Below are 8,649 nucleotides of genomic sequence, written 5' to 3' on the forward strand. Positions count from 1 at the left end.
CGGCGCCACCGCCGCCGCCGCGGGGTGTGCGGTGCCCGGCCTGTGGGGCGCCGCTGCGCGGCCCCTACTGCCGCCGCCCGCAGGTAGAGGAGCGGAGCCGGCGGCTGCTGGCGGCGGCGCCGGAGCAGGCTGCGAGGGGAAGCCGAGGAGGTCGTCACTGGGCCACGGGCCGCCTTCTCCCGGCCCGCCTCAGGTGCCGTGCTCCAGCGGGCCTTCCCTGCGGCCACTGAGGCAGGCGCCTCGCCGGTGGCCAGGACCGAGTGGCGAGGGAGGGCGCGGGCTGCCCCAGGCAGCGGCTGCACGAACCGGGAGGTGCGTGGGAATCCTATGGTTGCAGGATCAGCGTGACAAGTGGCGTGCATCTGCCTCGCCGGCAGCGTCACCCTTCACGGGGCCGCTGGCGTCTGAGCCTGCCTTATTCCCTCGCTGCGCTTCCCCCGCCCCGCGGAACGTTCACACCCGATTTGTCACGGCAGGTAAGTACTCACCACTGCACTGAAGCCACAGAGCCCGACTGTCTACGGCACTGAGGGAGCACTGAAGCACGTAAGAAAACTCAGATTACTGATTTGTAAAAGCCAAAGGCTTCATTCTCTCTTTTTTTTTCTCCCACTCTTGCCCCTCCAGATCTTTGCAAAAGGGGAATAATACTTCGTTCAGTGAAAAAACATTACATTTTACGGCAGATTAACCTCTATGTGACCGGTTCTGAGCCACTCTATCACTGACAACTTCTGCAACTGGGCAATTTAATCTCCCTCCCTGATACTAATCTGTAACAACCGTGCAGTAACATTTCCTTTTTCATGATGTTCCGCAAATGAAAAAAGGAAACTGCTAAGAATTCAGAGGTCAAATCCTTATCCTTAGAGTTCACAAAACTTACAAAGGAGAAGCAGCCCTTTAGTGAAGGCTGGTAAATTGAAATACATTTCAAATCTCATTTCTACCAACAATAAGTAATGATACTGTCACCGGAAAATAGTAACCAAGAAAACTCTCTAAACCAAATGATAGTTTAGAAAGCCGACATTGGTTTATTGCAGTGCTGGGTGCATGGGGGATCTCTCCTCCTAGCATGCACACCTAGGAACAAAAGCACACTCATTATATACATTATAGAAAAATGAATATTCATATAATTCCAAGAAAAGCCCACCTATTCCAAGAAACTTATGCATATGCTCATACATTATGTAATTGTCTTTGCGCATGCGTACTAAATTGGGGAAGGGGTCTTGGGTGGTCCCTGGGGGGGTCTCTAGTGGTCGCAATCCCCCCCATAATTGTGCTTCTGTGCAAGCATGGTTGAGGCCTTCTAGTTGACAAGTGCAGGTGGCCTCAACGAGAAGATGTTGTTCTGGTTCTCACTGGACTTATCTCTCCTCCGGTGCCAGAGTTTTTGAATCAAGTTAATTTAGACATCACAAAGTTGTTTTTCACAGTCCTGTTTGTCTTTGGCCCTTCTTTATAATTAGCAAGGAATTTAACAGAGACCTTGGAGTTTCTAAGACTAAGCGCAAGCAAGAATCATTGATGACTATAACACCGTTATTAGTCCCATAAGCAGACCCTATCTACAAAACATGCAGTTTGCTTCAGAACATACTGTTATTCTCTGTTATTCTAGCTGAAAGGAAACTTACTGACAGGAAAGTTGATTCTGTGTAAAGGTAACACAGAGCAGGCCTTTTAGAGCCTACTCTGAGGCCTACTCTTGCTAAATCGTTGCTAAACTGTCTGGTATCAATACAGGCACAATCCCTAACAGAAATATGCAAGGTTCATTTCCCAGTAACATTGTGTAACGATGGAGTTACCCATTCTAATTCTTATTCAGCAAAAAGCAGATTTCAGATCCTTTAAATTGTACACACTTGTATTCATCTTGCCTTTCAAAATACATACACCTGCCTACAGCACTTGCAACTACTGTCTTACACACAATAGTTTATTCCCCTCACAAAGACAGGAACAGAGATACCCAAGACTTTTCTACTGCCTAAGAAGTAGCTGTGCATTCTGGGTGCCAGTTGGCAACTCTTCCTTAGGGCTGATTCACATGAAGAACTGTTCATAGTTACTGATTGAAACCCCTTTAACTCAGGTGGTGCTACAGTGTTAGAAAGGTAAGTTCTGCTTACCGTCCATGCAACGGTCCACAGATGATCTGTGCAGAGAACATATACCTCTGTACCTTCCGGACACAGAACAAAGCTGCTTTACTGGCAAGCCAGCAGAAATGGCGCAACTTAGGAGCAGGGGACTACTTCTGCATAGCTGTGACGGACGGGAGATACCAGTCCTCCTGTCTATCTGGGTCTGGTTCAATACAGTGTGTCTAGCTAATTAGCATCAGCCAATTTCTACCCATTAAATCAGGAAAGTCAACTAGAGTTTTGATGCAGTCAATTCCAGTTTACAGTAGTATAATATTCTTTAGTCTATTATCACATAATTTATCCATAAGTGCTTCATTACATTTTCTTAAGTCCCCTTCCCACCATATTAACACAAATGGATAGGAGTGATTAAGGCAAATAACCAGTTGTCCTCGATTTTATTACTCACTTGGTCTTTCTCCAGCAAATAATTCAACAGCCACATCTGGAGTACTGTGTGCAGTTCTGGGCCTCCTAGTTCAAGAAAGAAAAGGATCTACTGGAGAGAGTCCAGCGGAGGGCTACAAAGATGATCAAAGGACTGGAGCATCTCTCTTATGAGGAAAGCTGAGAGAGCTGGCTGAAGGAAAGAAGCCAGAGAGTGGTGGTCAATGGGACAGAGTCCAGTTGGAGGCCTGTGTCTAGCGGAGTCCCTCAAGGGTCGGTACTGGGACCAGTACTATTCAATATATTCATTAATGACTTGGATGAGGGAATAGAGTGCACTGTCAGCAAGTTCGCTGATGACACAAAACTGGGAGGAGTGGCTGACGTGCCGGAAGGCTGCGCAGCCATTCAGAGAGACCTGGACAGGCTGGAGAGTTGGGCGGGGAGAAATTTAATGAAATATAACCAGGGCAAGTGTAGAGTCCTGCATCTGGGCAAGAATAACCCCATGTACCAGTACAAGTTGGGGGCAGACCTGTTGGAGAGCATTGTAGGGGAAAGGGACCTGGGGGTCCTAGTGGACAGCAGGATGACCATGAGCCAGCAGTGTGCCCTTGTGGCCAAGAAGGCCAATGGCATCCTGGGGTGTATTAGAAGGGGCGTGGTCAGCAGGTCGAGAGAGGTTCTCCTCCCTCTCTACTCTGCCCTGGTGAGGCCGCATCTGGAATATTGTGTCCAGTTCTGGGCCCCTCAGTTCAAGAAGCACAGGGAACTGCTAGAGAGAGTCCAGCACAGAGCCACGAAGATGATTAAGGGAGTGGAACATCTCCCTTCTGAGGAGAGGCTGAGGGAGCTGGGTCTCTTTAGCTTAGAGAAGAGCAGACTGAGGGGTGACCTCATTAATGTTTATAAATATGTAAAGGGCAAGCGTCAAGAGGATGGAGCCAGGCTCTTCTCAGTGACATCCCTTGACAGGACAAGGGGCAATGGGTGCAAGCTGGAACACAGGAGGTTCCACTTAAATTTGAGGAAAAACTTCTTTACGGTGAGGGTGACCGAACACTGGAACAGGCTGCCCAGAGAGGTTGTGGAGTCTCCTTCTCTGGAGACATTCAAAACCCGCCTGGACGCGTTCCTGTGTGATATGGTCTAGGCAATCCTGCTCCGGCAGGAGGATTGGACTAGATGATCTTTCGAGGTCCCTTCCAATCCCTAACATTCTGTGATTTTGTGATTCTGTGTTTAGGCTGGAGAAGAGAAGACTGAGGGGAGATCTTATCAATGCTTACAAATACCTTTGGGGCCGGTGTCATGGGGATGGGGCCAGACTCTTCTCAGTGGTACCCAGTGACAGGACAAGAAGCAACGGGCACGAAATGAAATATGGGAAGTTCCATCTCAATATGAGGAAAAACTTCTTTACTTTGAGGGTGACAGAGCACTGGAACATGCTGCCCAGAGGGGCTGTGGAGTCTCCTTCTCTGGAGATATTCAACACCCGCCTGGATGTGACCCTGTGCAACCTCCTCTAGGGGGACCTGCTTTGGCAGGGAGTTCAACTACATGATCTCCAGAGGTCCCTTCCAACCCTAACTATTCTGTGATTCCGTGATTAATTGCGGCGGGCGGCAAGGAAGGCACAGACTCTGAGATCGAGGATGCAAGGGCCTGAAGCCGAAAGGCCTAAGGCTTTTTATTGTTATGCTACTACCCTATTTAACTGCTACAATGCAGGAGCCAGACTAGGCAGTTCAAGATAACATCAACATTCACACGCTAAGCACTCATCACCCATTCCGGGAAGAGCCAGTGTTCTGGACTCAAAACATCAACAACCATTCCTTGTTTTCAGCTCTGTGTTCAGAACTGACCTTCAACACATGTTTACTTCTTTCATGCCTCAAAAAGCCCTGTGAACTGGTCTCGGCTCCTTTATCTTAGAAGCAAGCAAAAACTATTCTCAGTGCAGTGTTCCCAAGCAAATCTTATGCTCCCCAAGAAAAGCACAGCTGTTTGCAGCCTGAGGGTCTTCCACAATTAATTATGCTTCCTAGAACTTGTAAACCTCTGGGTTACGATCAGAAAATACACATGTATTTGGAAGAAGATTCCTCCCTCTCCTACCTTCCAGGTTTCTCCAGTCATCTAGCATGAATGAGAAGAATGCTGAGAATCAGAATGCAGGAATTTACCAGCACATTGGCAATGGGTAGGAACAGTCTCACTTGTTCCAGAACAGCAGTCACATTGGATGACGATTAGGAGAGAATACTTTAAAACAGCAAACAGTACAGCTACAAGTTTTCTGTGAAGTTCTACTCATGGAATTATTTTAAAAGCATAACTTTGTCTAAAGCAAAACAGACGATGTGGAATAAACTCAAGTATGACTCAGGCAAAGACAAAAATAGTTTCAGGCAGGCTCTGGCAAGTAAAGAGCAAATAAGGGGGGCATAGATAAAAATCTCTCAAATTTTTTAAAGCTGAAGTCAAAGTCAGTTTACTTAAGTTAGTTAAGAAAAACGTGTTTTTAAACAGCTCTGTGTGTGTCCTGGCACATGACAAAAAGAAGTCAGTAAAAAATATGTGAATTCTCTACTGAAGAAAGAGTACACAGTAGTAGATCCAATTAATTTAAGACTGGCAAAAAGTGTAATTTCATTTAAGAAAAAACGAGTGATAGTAACGTGCCTAATACAAATACTTGTATCGATTACTGAAACTCATTAACTTTTCTCACTGTTAATGTAAACAAAGAATGAAGAAGATAAAAGTTTTCCTTTTTTTTTTTGTGGCTGCATTTATCTTAATTATTTCAGGGGTTTTTTTGGCCGATAAAGTGATTCCAAGTTTCAGATGTATTTCTACAGAGACAAGTTTATATTTAGCAAACTTTGCTCAGGTGTACAAATGCAGTAGCAGGCCACTGCTGTTCTTATTTACATAGTAATTCTCACCAATTCAGACACAGTTTATTTATATGACACTGCAGGAATTTGCCCTAACTTTGTCTGTTTTTGAACACATTACTGTGTGCAAAAGTGAATAGTTTATCCATTGAATCTTTTGTAAAGGTACACTTAAAAATCCTGTCAAACAGAATACAATTCTAAACATTTATCTGATGCTATGAAGTTAATATAATGGTTCATTATTCTCTTGATTTCACAAAATTTTACAACATTTCAAGTAGAATCTTTAACAGGCATACAAGACTTGCAAACAATTAGCATTTTATTTAGCTAGAGAAGATCATAATCTGTGGTATTTTGAAAATAAGGTGATGGCAAATTATATTGTTGATAAATTAAAGCTTGACAAGGAGCCAGACACTCTTCTCTGAAAATAGCAGCAACAGTAATACTGCCTTGGAGAGCAGAGTGGGTTCCACACAAAATTAAGTCTCTGATTTTTGTATTTGTAGGGAATTCAGTCATGGGAATCTACGTAATGCGACAATCCAAGCACTTAGAAAAAAACTAACAAATATATGTCAATCCTACACACAATGTGGAAAGGCAAGGACATCAGAGGTGTCCAGCATCATAAGCTAAAAAGCAGCTTATATGTTTACAAATCACATTGCATTCATTTAATATTTTTGACAAGGCAATACAAGCAATAAGTTGAGAGACAGCTTGCTGATGTTTTTGCAGAGACACAAGTTTTCAAAGACAGGCTCCCCACTCTCAACTGCGTGTTTACAGTCTGTCAAATCAACATTTACTACTATGTAAGCAGTACAGTATAACTTCCAGGATCAGACTGTACAGCTAAAGTAATCACAAATAATTTTAAAAATTAATGGTTATCCTTTCTGGGAGCAGGAAAAGCAAGGAGAATAAGAAAAAGCTCTTCAAAATACTTTAATGGGTAGCAATGTGTAAGCATCAGTAGGTCCTGTCCTCTTCCTTTGTAATTATTACCTGGCTACTCATTGTTTCCTATTAAATCTTAATCTGTACTAGTTAAATCTGCCCTGTCTGTTTCCATACTCCTATGTACTGAACATATCCAGTCAGTTCCGTATGTGTCTCTACATACACACTGGAGAATTTGGTTTTGGCTCTTTATCTCTAGATACGATGTTCCTCCCTAACCATTAGAACGCTTGGCACTTTTCCAATATAGCCTCTGTTCTTTTTTGCCTTTGAGAAGATCTTTTGTGCTTCGTTATGTGTGCATTTCAACGCACACAAAAGCATTTCAGTTCAACTTCACATCTGTGGTTCATTCAGCTACTCTTGCTTTTGTAATACTACAAGTGAAATAACCCATCAATATTCTTCGCACAGAGTAATTCAGAATGCATAGATTTGTACCCTTGTGGATATTTTCATCCAAGTGTTCTGGGGATTGGGGGTGGGAAGGAGTTGGTGTTGTTTTTCAGGGCAGGAAGGGGACAAATTTCTAAAGTGACGCACCATTTTTCAAAGGCTCGTACCAAGTCAGTCACTTTTTTCCATATGCTGACTGACAATCATATTTCATTTATATATGCAGGATATTAACACCAAAAAACCACCAAAACCAAGAGTGAATCTTAAATGTTTCAGTCAAACAAGAACCACCACACTCACAGTTTTAAAAAAAAAAGATGCATATCATTTTATTTTGTGCACTGAGGGCAACACATTGCTGCTACTTCATATCCTGACTATTGTCATAGGTATTTTTAGTTATATCAGTGCACCAGATTTTGACAGCTTATATTAGGACAAAGCTGTCAGCTAAGCACTATGAAGCTGCAAACTGTGGCAGTTTTTCAGGTTGTTTTGTTTCATTTTTAAACAGGCCCTTAATCTGGAATAGCCTGTGGTAAATTCCTTCATATACAGGCACATCGAAGAACAGCAAGAATTAAAATGGACTTTGGCCCAGCTGAAGGTCACCTTCTTTCTATTTATGAAAGTATTTGCATACTTTAACATATATCCATTTTCCTTTTCTCCCTGCACCAATTACTTCCATTCACAAGGGCATCCAAAGCAATGGTAAGTTCCTGAAAAATCAGCTGTACTTTCAGCAAGGCAAAAGGTAAAGAATAATCTTCACAAATGACGATGAGATACCTACTTCTTCGGGGAAAGCTAACTGAAAGTAACTCGCAGCAGGTGACCTCTCTTCCCATGATGGACTTAAGACACTTCTTCCTCGAGGGAGAGGAGGGTTCTCAGTGTTACTCAGAAAGTGATAAACTCGTGATGTAATTTTGTACAAACAGGTCAATATATAACTCTACACACTTAAGATTCTTGATCCTTAGAGCAAACAAAGGAGACTTATCTCTTAAGTCTGCTTCCATTTATTTAGCATGTTTTAAGAATACCATCCAGAGCAATAAGAAAACTTATTGGTAAATTATGTTTTTCCATTTGATTTAATTGACCTTTGTGCACACAGTACTTCAAAGACTGCAGATGCCTTTTTGCTTAGCCAGTCAGAATTCCTTTTACAGGATTTTTTTTTTCTTAAGCTGAACAGTAGAGGACAAGTCTGCTCATTTCTCCTCTTAAGTATCCTTAAAAAATTCATAATGCTTTAGTATGAGTTTCTGCAGTGTAAAAATAGACACTCTGTGTTACAAACTCATACAAAATACATCAGTACCTTCAAAATTAATGTCACATCATTTTGAAAAGACAAAAATAGCAGGCAGTCAACTGACGACGCACTAAACTGGTACATGGTTAGCTTAAGTTTTCTTAGAAGCAGCCTATTTAAGCCAAGTATATGATGACGTGTTCTTACTGTACTCCAAGAACAAAAGTACTCCATAATTTCACACTAAAGCAAGTTCCTCACAGTTCTTACATTTAATCTACTCCCACTTCACCAAGGAGGAAGCACACAGCATGTTCTAGACACAACAAACAAGAATTATCTGGAGGTTGCTTTTCTGTTTTGCTTAACATTGAGGACTACCTTGTGGATCCTACACATATGTGCTTGACTAAGAAGAGGAGGGACCCTTTGTATTAAACACCAAGGCATTTTAAATACTAGTAACTTTTGTAACCTATGCCCCCCAAAACCAATAGTGTGTGTGGAACCTAAAAGTAAATAAAAAGCTGTTTTATTTCTCTGGATGTTCCCATGC

At 42.7% G+C, this 8,649-nt stretch overlaps 1 long non-coding RNA gene across 1 annotated transcript; it reads left to right on the forward strand.

The window, feature by feature from the left end:
* Window positions 1–44: 44 nt before the first annotated feature.
* LOC137676445 (uncharacterized) lies at window positions 45–5,333 on the forward strand. The gene is made up of 3 exons (XR_011050083.1): window positions 45–476; window positions 2,587–2,822; window positions 3,796–5,333. It is a non-coding gene; the product is annotated as an uncharacterized lncRNA (long non-coding RNA).
* Window positions 5,334–8,649: the final 3,316 nt, after the last annotated feature.

This window comes from Nyctibius grandis, chromosome Z, assembly GCF_013368605.1.
Source record: "Nyctibius grandis isolate bNycGra1 chromosome Z, bNycGra1.pri, whole genome shotgun sequence".
NCBI classification, from domain to species: Eukaryota; Metazoa; Chordata; class Aves; order Nyctibiiformes; family Nyctibiidae; genus Nyctibius; species Nyctibius grandis.